At 35.9% G+C, this 16,357-nt stretch overlaps 1 protein-coding gene across 4 annotated transcripts in view; it reads right to left on the reverse strand.

Annotated features, from left to right (window-relative positions):
- Window positions 1-16,357, reverse strand: part of PPP1R16A (protein phosphatase 1 regulatory subunit 16A) — a 123,990-nt gene that overhangs the window by 85,215 nt on the left and 22,418 nt on the right. Inside the window, exon 2 of one of the 4 annotated variants that reach the window (XM_031947358.1) lies at window positions 2,685-2,786. The exons of 2 other annotated variants lie outside the window; for them this stretch is intronic. The gene's annotated coding sequence lies outside the window, so the exon portion shown is untranslated. Of the gene's footprint in view, window positions 1-2,684; window positions 3,032-16,357 lie in introns of those variants that run through there. One more of the 4 variants, XM_031947357.1, reaches the window with a different exon arrangement.

Genomic DNA, 16,357 nt, shown 5'->3' on the forward strand with positions numbered 1-16,357 from the left:
ACAAGAGCAGGTAATAGAGAATAAATAGAAAGCATGGCAAAGCCCTATAAAAGAAGAAGATTCAGAAGAGGATTCAACTCAGTTCCAATTGATCAGTGATAAACAGAACCAATTACACCCAGTGAAAGAACACTAGGAAATGAGTATGGACTGCTTGCATTTTTGTTTTTCTTCCCAGGTTATTTTTGCATTTCTAAATCCGATTTTTCTTGTGCAGAGTTCTCTTATACAGAGAACTGTATAAATATTTACATATATTTTGTATTTAAGGTATACTTTAACATGTTTAATATGTATGAGACTGCCTACTATCTAGGGGAGGGGATGGAGGGAAGGAAGGGAAAAGTTGGAAAAGAAGTGTTTGCAAGGGTCAGTGTTGAAAAATTGCCCATGAATATGTTCTGTCAATAAAAAGGTATTAAAAAAAAAAAAAAAAAAAAAGGAATAGTGTCAGAAGAGCCAAAGCTCAAAATAAACTGAAATTAGGGGGAAAGTTAAGGATACAAAGCAAATGATAGGTGGGATTTGAATCCAACTCTGGAATGAAATCCAACATTCTTTAATATATTTGTATCTGAATCCAGTTCTAATACCTGTACATTAAGATATTAATTTCATTCTCACAACCCTATTGGAGCTTGGCTATTTAGAAAGACAATATGATATAGTGGCAATATTTCTTCACAAGGATCAGTTATGACTGGCGGAGTTCATTTACCACCCTTTGATATCAGGCAAGTCACTTCTGCTTTCTTGACCTCAGTTTTATCACTTGTAAAATGAAGAGCTTGACTTCCAATTCTAAAAGTTTATGATTTTTAAGAGGTAAAAAGAGAAAATTAAGGTGGATGTGGCAGAACAATGGAGATATATGTTTAATTTATTCAGACTTTCAGGTAGTTAAGAAAATAGTGAAAGTTTAAGCCCAAGGTCCAGCTAATACAATCAAAGTTTGCATTTAAAGTCTTAACTGGTTGATCTCCTGACTCCAGTTTCTCAAAGTCATGTTCTGGAGAGGTGCCAATAAGAACTCTGGTGCGTTGTTTATGGGACAAGATACAAACTCCTTTAGCACAGAACTAAAGGATCTTCACAATGTGACTCCTGTCTGTCTTTCCACATTTATTTCACCCCTCTTCCAGTTTGTACTCTAAACTGAGAATCTCAGTGTTGGAAGGTACCTCCAAAGAGGAGTCAAATCTGGCCTCTGACACTAATTGTATGATCCTGGGTAAATCACTTAACCTGTTTACATAATCTACTGGAGAATGAAATAGCAAAACATTTCAGTACCTTTGCCAAGAAATCTCCATACAGGGTCATGAAGAATCAAACATGACTGAACAACGAGGAGTGAAAGATAGGGGGGAAACATCCTAACCCATTACTTCCACAAAAATCCCCTTCTACTTTTAGACAGCTGTTAGGTTTTTCCTCATAACAAAATGTAACTAGTCAGACTGACCAACCTGTTGTTTCAAGAATGTGACACTCCATTTCCTATCTCCATGCCTTTACATAGTCTGGACTGCATACTCCAATTATCCAAGCATGAAATGTGTAATCCTTTCATTTCTACTTCCCAGAATCCTAGGCTTCCTTCAAGACTCAGTATGTGCCACCTGATTTCCCCCTAGATGTAAGTCTTCTCTCCTTCCTCAGGGTATCATATACATACTTAACTATTTACTGGCAGGATAAAAGTTCCTTGAGGTTAGGGACTACTTTTCACTTTAGTCTTTGTATCCTAGTGGCTGGACCAGTGCCTAGCACATAGTGGGCATGTAATAAAGATTGTAAGCTCCTTAAGGGCAAAGCCTGGGCTGTTTTCTACCCTTTGTCCACAGTCCAGAGTCCTCCAAAGAAGGTGCTTAATAAATGTTTGATGAATTGAATTGCAAAAGGCTTGAGGTTATCTAGCCTAATCTCTTTCCTTCACAAAATGGGAAAACAGAAACCCACTGAACAAAGGATAAAAGTGAACTGGGAGCATCTGAAAGAAAGGAGAGGAAAGTCATTACCCTTATACCTTACCCTATACTTCCATCTGCCTGTGAGAACCCAAAAACTCACAAAACATTTCCAGCTCCTGTCCAAGACAGCCTTGTTGCCTCCCAACTACCCAGAATTTCTCATCTGTTATTTCAAAACGTTTATCCTATGAATCTAATATTCTACATCTTTCCTCTCAGGACCTCCCAGACCTCAGATTCTGCCTCTAAAATAACCTACCTCACCTCTCTTCTGTTCCTCACTCCAGATCAAAGCTCAGTAGTTTATGCCTCCTGGAGAAGTGATGATATTAAATAAGAAGGTATTAAGGATATCAACAACCGAAATAAATAGCACTCTTCCTGTCCCTAAGAAAGGTTTCCAATCCCACACCATAGATAAGAACCCCAGGACCAACTAGCAACATTTTCGTGCAGAAGAACCCACCTACCCATCCCTTGCCATCACAGACTAGTCCAGCAAACTTTTGAGTGATGCTGCTGATCAGGTCTCATGACCGATCAGCCCTATTCTAAGCCAAGCTCCCCCTTATCTAGTCTTAGTCTTATCCGTTCTCCTTCTAGCTGGAGACCCAAACACCGTGCTTCCAGGCACCAACCCTCTGCCTAATCCCAGTCCTCGGGGCTAGGGACACACATTGTCCAAGAAAGCACTAAAAATTCTACACTTACCATGGCAAAGAGCCTTCAGCCAGCCCAATCCAGATCAGGCCAGCTCCACTGCCTAGACAGAAGAGAGAGGGCAAGTGCTGCTAACAAATCCTCCCAGGCTCCCTGGAATTTCAAACAAAGATAATCTCCTTAACTCACAGATGAGAAAGGCATTCTAAGTGCAGCAGCCATAATGACTGCCTGTTCTGAGTCCAGCGCAGACCTCCTAGAGGTAAGAAAGATAGAAGGGAGTAAGTCTGCCTGCCCAGAATGGCTCCATTCTCAAGGCTCACTACTATACATTCCCAGGCTCCTTGCCCTTCTAGCTACCCAATTTTTACAGGGATCCAAAATCCTTATATTACTCCCCCTACCTCCCCACACACATATTAGGTGCTCAATAAAGGGCTTACGGGCTAACTGTCCAAATCTCAATGAGCTCCCAAGGTCTCAGCCCAAAAAGATCTAAAGGAGCCCTTCACCTCCCCCCCCCCGCCCGGAACCCCAGCCTTTATTTCCCAATTCCTACCAGGTGCTGAATATACTTTTCCCATCTGGACCCTGACCCTAACCATCCCCAATCCCACCAGAAATAACTTGCTGCACTCGGACCTTAAAACAACTACCACTTTCTCAAGAGTCCCTAACTGATACAATGGATACGTTGCTGGGCCAAGAGTTGGGAAGGCCTGAATTTAAATTCAATTCTGGACAATAGCTGTGTGACTTTGAGCAAGTCACTTAACTAGTCTAAGTTTCCTCAACTGTAAATGGGGATAATGGCACTTACCAGAGTTGTTGTGAGAATCAAAAGAGGCTATTATATAGCACAGAATTTGGCACAAAATAAGTACTTAATAAATACTGGTTTTCTTCCTTTCTTTCTTCCTTCTTAAAGTAATATGACCATTCACTAACTACAGTCTTGATAATATGTAATATGATGAATTACTGAATCTTACTATTTCCAGTCATTGCTTCCTAAAGTCTACTAGGCCTTTCCATCTGTCCTATAGCTAAACCCCCCAATAAATGTTACTTAACCTAATTAGAGAAAGCTAGGTGGCACAGTGGATAGAGCATCAGGCCTGGAGTCAGGAGACCTGAATTCAAATTCAGCCTCAGATACTTATTAGTTGTGTGACCCTGGGTAAGTCACTTAAACCTGCCTGCCTCAGTTTCCTCATCTGTAAAATTAAGATAATAGCAATTACTTCCTAGATTTGCAAAGATAAAACAAGATAATATTTGTTAAAAAAAAAACAAACAAAAAACTTTGCAAACTTTAAAATGCTATATAAAGACATTCTATTCCCTTACCACCTTCGTCACCTTCTGGACTTTCTCCAGTTTGCCAATATCCCTCTTAAAATGAATACCTAGAACTGAAAAAATACTCCAGATGTGATCTGACTTGATCAAGGAGTAGGGGGAACATCAACTCCATTCTTTTTGGGGGGCAGCCATGTAATATTGCAGATTCACATTAAATTTAAACACACTAAAATTTGTTTACATAATCATCCCATTTCTCCTATCCTGAATAAAATATTTATTAAGGACTTAATGTGTCAGGCACATCTATGTCCAAAAGGCAACTCTTAAGCAACTTTATAAAATAAAGCTCACCATTCTAAGCTATTGAAATCTTTTTGATTTAGACTTGGTCATCCAATTTGTTAGCTATCCTTTCAATTTTGTGTCTTCTCCAAGTCTGATCTTCCTGTCAGGTTCTTATTCAAATTATGGATAAAAATGTTGAGCACCTAAGTCCTTCCATTTTAGATTGATTTTCTTCCTTCGTCTCTCTCTCCCTTCTTCCCGTCTTTCTTTCTTTTTTAAAAATTTCAATAACATTTTATTTTTTCCAAATACATGTAAAGATAACTTGAAATATTCATTTTTGTAAGATTTTGTGTTCCAAACTTTTTCTCTCTCTTTTCCTCCCTTCACTCTCCCCTCCCCAAGACAGCAAGCAATCTGATATAGGTTAAACATGTGCAATTCTCTTAAATATATTTCCATATTTGCTATATTGTGCAAGAAAAATCAGAAAAGAAAAATAAACCATGAGAAAGAAAAACAAAACAAGATGAAAATACTATTCTTTATGTTCAATCTCTAAACTTCTCTTACTGGATACGAATGGCATTTTCCAACCCAAGTCAACTGAAATTGCCTTGAATCACCTCATTATTAAAGCATTAAGTTCTTCACAACTGATCATCACATAATTTTGTTGTGACTAAGACTGTGTACTGTGTCCTCCTAGTTCTTCTCACTTCACTCAGCATCAATTCACTTTTCTAAAATCATTTTTTAGATCTTTTTCAATAGTCAATTGTCAATCCATAAGGCTTTATCAAGCAAGGCACTGAGCTAAGTACTGCAGATACAAAAACAAAAAGACATTCTCTGCCTACCAGAATATACCATGGTATATTCACAAAATATACCATGTGAAGTCTTGGCATCATTGGCCAAGTATCTCCTGATAGTTGCCACTTCCCCTTTTCCCTACAGTCTACATAACCTATGCTTTTCCCCTACTAAAGACATACCAAAGTACAGAATAAGATCTCAGGACAGTTTAAAGATCAGTCAGCAACATGCCCCGGGAATCCCTCATACAACTGGCATGTTTATATAGGAACAAGGATAGGGAAGTTTAATATGATTAGAGGCAGTACACTATAGTGAGTGAAATTCCTGTAGGTCGGGGAAAACCTGGATTAAAACCCTGCCCCTGACATTTGACTTCTCTAAGCCTCAGTTTTTTCATCTATAAAATGTGCACTTGTTTCAGTCACACATTCAACTCTTTGGGACCCCATATGAGTTTCTTGTCAAAGATACTAGAAGAGTTTGCCATTTCCTTCTCCAGCTCATTTTACAGATGATGAAATTGAGGCAAACAGTAACTTTCCCAAGTTCACACAGTTAGTGTCTGAGGCTAGATTTGAACTCTTCAGTCTTTCTGATTCTAAATAACCCAATACTCTATCCACTATTCCACCTAGCTGCCAATATCTATTTCTATAAATAGTTGTAAAGTTTCAATAAGGAGGGAGGAGAGTAAGGCACTTAACCCTGTTTGCTTTAGTTCCTCATCTGAAAAATTGGCTGAAGAAGAAATCTTTGCCAAGGAAACCCCAAAATGATGTCATGAAGAGTCATTCACACAACTGAACAATAGCAACAAAGACAAAATATATAAAGCATTTTGCAGACTGAACTGCTACAAAATATATTATCTTTTTTTCACTTTATTACTATTATTATTTTTACTCAAGGTCCAGAAGAGGCAAGGGAGAGAACAGGTGATTCAGCCAAGCCTGAAGCTCTCAGACCATCTAGAACCCAGTTTCTTAAAATATGATTCGTAACTCCTGTCTGAGACAGGAGGAGTCTCAAGATTGCAAAATTATGAATTATTATGAGTAAATGTTTTATTTGTATAATTATTTTATATACCTATATGCCCAGCATGATGTAAAAACGTTCTAGGGAAAAAAGGGGTCACAAGTGGAAAAAGTTTAAGAAGTCTGATCTAGATCCCAGAGGATGGAATTCAAGAGATTCTGGAAACAGAATCTTGCAATAAAGGATCAAAAAAAGTAGATCTAGATAGATGAGATTTCAATTGCAGGGCTCAAGGATTCAGCCTTGAGCTTTTGTGCTACTAAGAAAGGTTTGGTTAGCCAGCCATAGGGCACTTCACTGACTTTTTGGGAGCTGCCTTAGACAAACCCTGGACAACCTGATTATCACAATCCAATCAGGAGACATACAGTAAAATACTGACAAGGCACAGGTTGGATTAAGGGAAGAGATGAAGAAAGATTAAAATGGACCCCAGATAGAAAACAGAAGAAAGTCTTCCCACTAGAAAGAAGTGCCAGGAATCCAAGAGAGGACTAAAGTAAAATATGGCCTGTAGAGCAGGAAGACCAAGGAAGCAGATATCATCAACTGATGAGATAAAAGGGAAATTTAGTTTTCAGTCTAGCATAATAAATGTTTGTTAAATATAATTGAGGCAACAGTGTTAGTACAGTGGAAGGAGCACTGATTTTGGACCAGGATTTTAATACTGTCCATGACAATTACTACCTGTGTGACCAAGAGTTAAGTCCCTTGATCTCTCTGGGCCTTGATTTCCTCATCTTAAAAATGAGGGGGATGGGCTAAATGATCTGGTACCTTTAAGTTGTAACTCTATGATCCTTGAGACTAGTTAGACTAAAGAAAAACAACTCTTCAAGTTGAGTGACTGGGTCCTGGCTGATGCTAGGTACTCAATATATCAGAATTATTAATAGTATCTATTTGTATAACTGTTTTGCTTATAAACGTCCTTTACATATCTCACTGATGCTCAAAATGCTATAAAGCAAACAGTACAAATATTATTGTCCCCATTTTACAAATGATCAAACCGAGGCCAAGAAGTTGTAACATTCCTAAAATCACCCAGTTTGAACATAATCAAAATTCCAAAAAAGAGTTTTCTGACTCTTAAGTCTCATGTCTATCCTGCTACACCACATTTAAACTGGTTATGCCAAAAATATCAGAACTGATAGAGAAAAAAAACAAAGTAAAAACATATTTGTTGTTCAGTCATGTCCAACTCTCTGTGACCCCTTCTGCAGGTTTTCTTGAAAGATACCAGAGTGGTTTGCCATTTCCTTCTCCCTTTCATTTTATAACTGAGAAAACTGGAGCAAATAGGATTAAGTGACATGCCCAGAGTTCAACAACTAGTAAATATCTGAGACCATATTTGAACTCAGGAAGATGAGTCTTCCTGAGACTCCAAGCCAGGTGCTCTATCCATTGTGTCACCTAGCCATCATGGAAAGAACAACAGATGGAAAGTCAGGAGACCTGGGTTCCAGTCCTATCTCTGCTCTAACTTACTCTAATTTGATTTTGAACAAGTATCTTCCCATCTCTGGACCTGTTTAACAGGTTCCTAAGCACTGAATGGTATCCTACTCTCATCTTCTCTGTAGAAGAACACTTGCGTTGCCTATCTGAGGGCCTAGATATTTGGTATCTCTACCACATTATATAGGATAAGGTAATGAAAAGGCAATAAATTTGCAATCAGAAGCCCTAGGTGGGAATCCTAGTGCTCTCTACTCTCTGATGTGATCCAGGTGAGTTATTTAATTTTTCTTGTCCTCAGTCTCCTCATCAATAAAATGAGGACCTTTAATTAGATAACATATGAATTCTCTTCCATCTCGAAATCAATGATTGTATAAATCAGCACCTGAAGAATTCCAACTTGGCTGACCACATTCAGGCTTCTGGCATTGTAATCTTTTCCCCATGTCTCATGTCTTCGAGATACCACACCCACTCCATCAGTGCCTGGCACAGGGCTGTTCGCAGAAAAGGCATTACTAAATACCTATTACATTTCAGTAGCAGCTTTTAGGTCAGGCAGATTGAAATCCGAACAATTTGGATATTTACAGAAAATTCTATTATCTCTTAATGCTAGATTTATAAAGTCAGGAATATTCTGAGTTTGAATTCTGCTTCAGCTATTTACTAGCTATATGATACTGGACAAATCATTTAACCTCTCTTAGTCTCAATTTTGTGATCTGTAGAAGAGATAATAATATCACCTACCTCATAGGACTGTGGTGAAGATCAGATAATAAACGTAGAGTTTGACAGTTTGGGGGCCTCAGTTTCCTCATTCACAAAAGGAGTGGGTTGGATTAAAAGATCACTCACTCCTTTCCAGCTCTAAATCCTATAATCCTAACTGTATTCAACTGGCTATGTTACCTTGGGTAACTGACTTCACCTGTTTGGGTTCCAAATTCCTCCTCTTTATAGCAAACAACAACAATCATGCTACTACCTTCTGAGGGAGTTTTGAGACTCAAATGACTAACACATGTAAAGCTTGCTCTCCTCTCCAATTAATTCTTCACAAACATCCAGATCAGTCTTCTTAAGTATTGTTCAGATCCTTTTATATCCCTCCTCAAAAAGCTTTCAAAGGTTCCCCATGGAGTAGAGATTAAAAAGTTCAAACTTCTGATTTTGGCTTTACAGCCATCCCCCTTTCACAACAAAAGCCAAAATACTTGTGCACTCTGCTAAATACAATTTGATTTCTAGTGTTAATTATCCCCAATATGTCCTCTTAGGGCCTCTGCTCCTGTCATTTCCTATGCCTGAAGTATCCCACCCTCATTCTCAGTGGTAGAAAGGCCAGATTCCAATTCTGGCCAAGAAGTCTTACTAGAAGGTAACAGACTTGGGGCTGGAAGGCAGTTTGAGAGTTATCTAGTCTAATATATACTATTATACTATATTGTACATAGATTATATACTAAAAGCCAGGATTCAAACTCAGGTCCTCTCACTCAAAAATACAGTTTTGTTTTCAATAGCAGCAAACATTACTAAGCAAAGCTAAGAAAGGGCTGGATTTGGAGTCAGGAAGATCTCTGACACTTACAATTTGTGTGACCTGGCAAGTCATTTATTTAATTGCTCAGTCTCAGTTTCTTCTTTTGTAAAATGGGGATAATAGCATCTACTTCAACAGAGAAGTCAAATCAAATCATACATATAAAGCACTTTACAAATCTTAAAGTGCTATATAAATATTAATTAGAAGTTTGGAAGGAAAGATCACAACAAATCAAAAAGAAATGTTTAAATTTACTAGAGATTATTCTGGCAAAATACACATGAAAACTCAAAAGAAATCTTTGAAAATCTCCCAAAATACAGAATACTCAAACTGACAAAGCAAGAAAAGAAAACCTAAGTAGTTTAATCTTAGAGGGAAAAAAAAAAGGATAAAACCATTAATAAGCTTCCATGTAAAAAAAGGGATCAGAAACATAGTCACAAGGGAATTTTTTCAAACTCAAAAAAACACAATTCCTATTAAATTTACCATACCTTAATATCGAAAAAGATAGCACAAATTCTTTCTATGAAACTGAACAGCTTTGCTTGACAAAAATGGGAAAGATAAGGATGAAAAAGGAAAATATTAATCAATTTAATTACTATTGCAAAAATACAATAAACAGAATACATCAAGACATTGAAAAATTATTCACTTTGATCAATTAGGGTTTGTACTAAGAATCCAAGGGTAATTTAATGAATTATATATAGCAAAACAAAGCAATAAATTGCACCCAAAATCTTATAAACATCATATCAATAGAGGAAACAGTATAATGAAAGAATCCACTTATGGTCAACAAGATTTTTCTCTAAAGCAGTTTTTAAAGGCATGTTTTAAAACCACACGTTAATCTTATACATGTTGGAAAAATATTTCAAGCATTTCCTCTTTAAAAAAAAAATCTAAAAATACGGTTACTCACTTTCATCACTTCAAGTAGATACTGTTTTAGCAATATCAACTAAGGCAACAGCCATGTAAAGGAAAGTATTAATGAAGAATACTAAGAATCTAATGAAGAGATTAAAACAATCCTATTTATAGATGGCATAATTATATAACTAGAGAATTCAGAAAACACAATAAGAATTTGAAGAACTAGTAGTAAGTTTAATCTATTGTTAATATTCATCTACTTCTATAAAATAATCTATTGGAATTGCAGCAAACCTTTGATCTAAACTGGAAAGTATCAGTATTTTTATTCCTACACTTGAAAAAGGCCTAAGCTCTCCAATTGGTTCAATTTGTTTCTACTTTACTTTTGTATCCTCAGCATGGTGCCTGACACAATAGTAGATACTTAATAACTGCTTGTTGAATTAAATTATATTATCTCTTTCAAACTTACTTTGAAGTTTAGAGGGTTGGGTTTTTTTTTTCTTTTTTTGGCCACTATCATAAATAATGTTATATTATTTATTAAACATAAATTAATTAGAGGTAGAGCACATCCCATGGAATATGCAGAGATGGCCTACAGGGGCCATTTCACAAAGCAAGTACTGAGCCCCCATTAAGTGTGAACTGCTCCTTCTGCAGTTTCTTTCTTTGGACCAAGGTGACAGAACAGAAACCCTGAGGTCATTTTCAGCTTTGGAGACAGCCTTACAAATCTGAAAGATGGAGAGTTCCTTTCTATCAGTCCCACAGCACCAAAGGTGCTCTCTGAAGCTATAATTTTTGCCATGTGAGAAAATGACTAACAAGAGGAAGATGAATCCAAGCCATATTCTCATTAGCCAAATGATATGACCCTCTATGGAGTTGTTCAGACTCTGAGGTCAATCAAAAAATAAGATACAAAGCCAAACAAAAAAAGTCCTTGCCCTCCATGAGGGCAAGACAATGTGCAAACAACTACATATATACAAGACTGAGACAGAATGGATGGAATATAATATCCACCAGGAGTAAGGGGGATCAGGAAATAACTCCTATGTTAAATAAGATTTGAGCTGAGTCAAAGATGAAATGATTGTTTAAGAGGCCCAGAAACTTTCACTTTTTAATATATTAAGTATCAACCTCCCAGGAAAATATGTAATTTGTAGGTTACTGTGTATCACGTTACAAATTTTGTCAATGTGTCTACAAATTTCAGCGTTTTAAACACTTCTTTTGTATAGAGAAAATAGATTGTTGTCTCCAAGTATATTTATACTGTGCACTGAATCTTTTTTTGATCTCTTTTGTAGAGACGCAAGACTCAAAGCAAGCCTAAACCTAAGTGAGTCCTTTCCCTGCAGCACCAACAAGTGGGGGGAAAAAAGGGGAAGGGAGGGCAGGACAGGACAAGCTTGTTCTACCAAGTACCAGATCTTCATACTCTCACGGAATTTGCATGTATTCTCCTCCCCTGAAGCCCCTCCCCCTGATTGAATAGACCCTTCCATCCAAGTCTCATTCTTTTTCAGAATGCACTTAAGAATTCCTCGGCCTGCTCCAAGCAGAGTGCTTTCCCCGCTGAGGCCTTCTTTCTACTCTGATTTGTTTTCTTAGCATTTTGCAAGGTGCCTACCAAATAGGAAAGGTAAAGCTTAAATGCTTGTTGACTTACTGACAATAAGATATGTTGTTTTATAAATAAAAGCAGAATAGTATAGTAAATACTGAACAGGCTTTGGAATTAGGAAAACCTTTGACACAAGGTCTGTGGGACCCAGGACAGGTCATTTAATCTCCTGGTGTCTAGGGCTCTAGGATCAAGGGAGAGAATGTATGCAAAGTACTATGAAAACCTTTAAGCCCTACATAAGAGCATTAGCTATTATTATCAGCCACCTCCACTCCTACTCACATATCACTGTGCTTCTCCACCCCTCCCCCCAAAAAATTATAACTTTTATTTTGTAATCTTTGTATCTTTGGTATCTGACAGTGCTCAACACACAGTAGACTTTTAATAAATGCTTGGTTATTGACTGGCAAAGACAAAAGAGGGACTTTTGAACCTTGAAAACGTAGCATAAGTCCTAGAACAAATTCATTCAAAGCTAAATTCTTCAGCCTTTAAGCCAAATTCTTCAGCTTCTAAGCCAAAAAGATAAGCATTGTTTTAAAAGCCTCATAGTTTGCAAATCAAGATAAACCAGTTGTTAACAAAATACTGGAACTCTACAAGCATTATATTAGCTAAACCACATAAACCAGAAAAGGGAAAAAATAACGGGAAAAGGGGTGGGGCTACAGTAATACCAAAATAAACTTCTAGTTTTTGACAAAGGGAGATTAAAGTTAAAAGAACCTACAAATAAAGTATTAAGGCAAAACAGAGGAATTTTATTTAGGGTAATTTTGTTAGATTTGGGTAAACAACAGAAATAATAATAAAAATGGATGGATTTCATTCCAATAAAGTGAATAGCAATGGGAAAAAAGAATGATACATTAACTTAACAATTGTAATGTTAAATATAAGTGAACTAGAGTGATTAAAAAATAAACTATTATATTATAAAATAAAATCAAAAATATTGTTCAATTTAGATGAGAAATAATTATTTGTTGAATTGAATTACACAGAAAAGGTAGTCTAAAATGTACCATACTATGGCTGAAATCAAAAAATGTGATGTCATTAATGATACTAGAAAAAGTCAAATTCAACCTAAAATCATAAAAAATACATTTTTCTAAAAGATTATAACCAAAATGAGAGTGTCACTGTAAATATTTATATATCTAATAATTAATTATTCAGTAAGAAGAAATAGCTAAAAAAAATTTAATCAGAGATTTTAGTCTCACTCTTAGAATATAAATCTACCAAAAAGAAGAAAGCAAATGCAGAGCTGAATAAGCTTCTAAGCAAGCTATATGTTTGCTTGTTTTATAACTATGTATGTGTGTACATATATATGTGTGTGTATATGTACATGTATTCATGTACATATACACACATATACATGTTACATGTATTTTAAATTAATAAATGGAGAAAATAGAAAAAAAGAAAAGAATATATATTCTTTTCAGATACCCAAAGAATAACTCTGACATTACATACCTTGCAAATTAGCAAAGATAACCAAAAAAGTGGATAGTTAAAATTGACACAGCTAGAGAAAGGCAGGCACACTAATTACACTCAGAAATGGTATGACTATTCTGGCTATCAGTTTGGAATGGCACAAGAAAAGTCACTAAGCTTTCTATGTAGTCTTTGACCAACAATACTGGTAATATGCCACAAAGAAGGACAGAAACAAATCTCTAATATGTACCAAATTATTCATAGCACAACGCTGTGATAGCAAACAAAAGTAAACAAAGTAGGGGCCCATTTGTTGGGAAAGGAATGAAAAAAAAAACTACAGGATATGAATGTAATAGAATATTACTGTGAAGTAATAACTTGTGAATGAGCCAAATATTTAGAGAAACATGGAAAGATATGAGTAAAATGAGCAGGACAGGAGATCCTTATATATTTCAACAACAATACTATATGATGATCAATTCTGATGGACATGGCCCTCTTCAACAATGTGATGAACCAAATCAGTTTCAATAGAGCAGTAATGAACTGAACCAGCTATACCCAGCAAAAGAACTTTGGGAGATGACTATGAACCATTACATAAAATTCCCAATCCCTCTATTTTTGTCCGCCTACATTTTTGATTTCCTTCACAGGCTAATAATATACTATTTCAAACTCCGATTCTTTTTGTACAGCAAAATAACTGTGGACATGTATGCTTATATTGTATTAATTTATACTTTAACATACTTAACATATATTGGTCAAGCTGCCACGGGGGGAGAGGATGGGGAGAAGGAAGGGAAAAATTGGAACAAAATTGGAACAAAAGGTATGGCAGTTGTCAATGCTGTAAAATTACCCATACATATAACTTGTAAATAAAAAGCTATAATAAAAAAAAGAAAGAAACCTGGAAAGATAGATATGAAGTTGTAAAGAATTAAATAACCAGAACCAAAGAATACAATATACATACATATTGATATTCCTTCACACATTCTAACCTCCCAGTTCATCAACTTACTCATTTCCCTTATATTACTCCTCTAAACTACTTCAACCTAAAAGATGGTTTATACCCCTGATGTTGCCATTACTCATAAATGTACCACTTCATGAACTCTATAATTCCTTTATCTGCTCACAATCTATTGAATTTCCACCTCTCCTTCTGCCTTATATTTTTGCTTGTTTATTTGTTAATCAGCATAAATTTATTACATGACCCGCATGAGCCAGGCATTGTGCTCTTCAGTTTTACAGAATCAAATACAAAATTAAAATAGTCCCTGACCTCAAGAGACTTACATTTTATTGGAAAGATAGCAAGCAGTTATATGATACAAGGGTGCAAATCCCATCCTTTCCAATTTTGGTTCTTCATGCTTTTAAGGGGATGGCCCTACTGACCACTGAGCCATGACACAATGTGCTCACAGATAAGTATATACAAGCTATTACAAAATGATGGGAGAAAGGGTAAGCCCAATAATTGAAAAAAAGGAAGTTTCAGGGAGAAGACAGAAACTTGTATGAAATGATACAATAAAGTAAGCAGAAACAGAAGAGCAATGTGCACAATAATTACAATACTGTATAGGAAAAGCTCTGATCAGCGTATTAAGGGAACAAGCATGACTTTAGAAAACTAATGATAAAACAAATTTCCTATCTCTTGACATTACCGATCCACTGTAGCCACAGAATAAGATATATATCTTCAGACGATATCGGCTTCTTTACTATGTTTTTTAAGTTATAGGCAGGACTTTTAATTCAGGGGAGAGGGAGAAAGAATAAAGGAGAAGTGAGTTTGGAGAGTGATTTTTTAAAAGTAATAGAAAGGGGAAAATGTCAAATAAACATTTATTTTTTTTATTTTATTTTATTTTTTTTTTTAATTTAATAGCCTTTAATTTACAGGATATATATACATGGGTAACTTTACAGCATTAACAATTGCCAAACCTCTTGTTCCAATTTTTCACCTCTTACCCCACCCCCCCCACCCTCTCCCCTAAATGGCAGGATGACCAGTAGATGTTAAATATATTAAAATATAACTTAGATACACAATAAGTATACATGACCACAACATTATCAAATAAACATTTAAAAATACACAGAAGAATCAGCAATGCTAATTTTTTTCCTGTTATTCAGTAGTTTCGGTCAGGTCCAATTCTTCATTTGGGGTTTTCTTGGGCAAAGATATTAAAGCAGTTTGCCATTTCCTTTTTCAGTTCAGGTTCAGTTCAGATGAGGAAACTGAAGCAAATAGTGTTAAGTGATTTGCCCAGGGTCACCCAGCTAATAAGTGTCAGAGGCCAGATTTGAACTAAGGAAGAAGAGTCTTCCCTGACTCCATTCCTGGAACTCTGTTCATTGCCACCTAGCTACCATAATACTAACTGAATATGTATTTATTAAGCACCTGCAATATGCCAGGTAGGCACTGTGCTAATCACTAGGGATAGAAAGAAAGGCAAAAAATAATCTCTATTCTCAAGGAGTTCCCAGTCTAATGGGAGGAACAATATGAAAACAATTGGGTAAGTTCTTCAGAAGTTTAGGAGACATAGACCAGCAGGTTAATGTTGTTATTACTACATTAAATTTAATATATATTCTAAAAACAATAACAATAGATAAAATTAATATAGATTTTATGGTTGTATATGGATTCTTTTTTTCCCCTGTTCTTTAAATGTGGAAAAGTTCTAATATATTGGTATGTCAAGTTCGTAATTTTTTTAATAGTTTGGCAACTGTATCATTATAATTGGTTTCCTCTGTAATCTTTTGTAATTTATTTTGTGTATTAAAAAGTTGATTGTATTATACTAGCTGTGTGACCTTGGGCAAATTACTTAACTTTAATTGCCTCAGCAAAAACAAACAAACAAATAAATAAATAAAAGCAAGATTCTGAAAAAGGGTCCCACAACTGCCAAAGGGTTTATGATTTTTAAAAAGAACTCCTACTATATAGAGAATAAATTATGAATGATTGGTTTAACTCATGCCTAAAAAAAATAAATCCCAACACCAGATTAATTTATAGTTGTACCAGCATATATTAGCATGCCTAAATCCTTTCTAGGTCAATCATTTAAGTCATGTCCAACTCTGTGATTCCATTTGTAATTGTCTTGGCAAAGATGCTGGAGTAGTGTGTCACTTCCTTCTCCAACTCATTTTATAGATGAGAAAATTAAGGCAAATAGGGTTAAGTGATTTGCTCAA

Source organism: Sarcophilus harrisii, chromosome 1 (genome assembly GCF_902635505.1).
Source record: "Sarcophilus harrisii chromosome 1, mSarHar1.11, whole genome shotgun sequence".
NCBI lineage: Eukaryota > Metazoa > Chordata > Mammalia > Dasyuromorphia > Dasyuridae > Sarcophilus > Sarcophilus harrisii.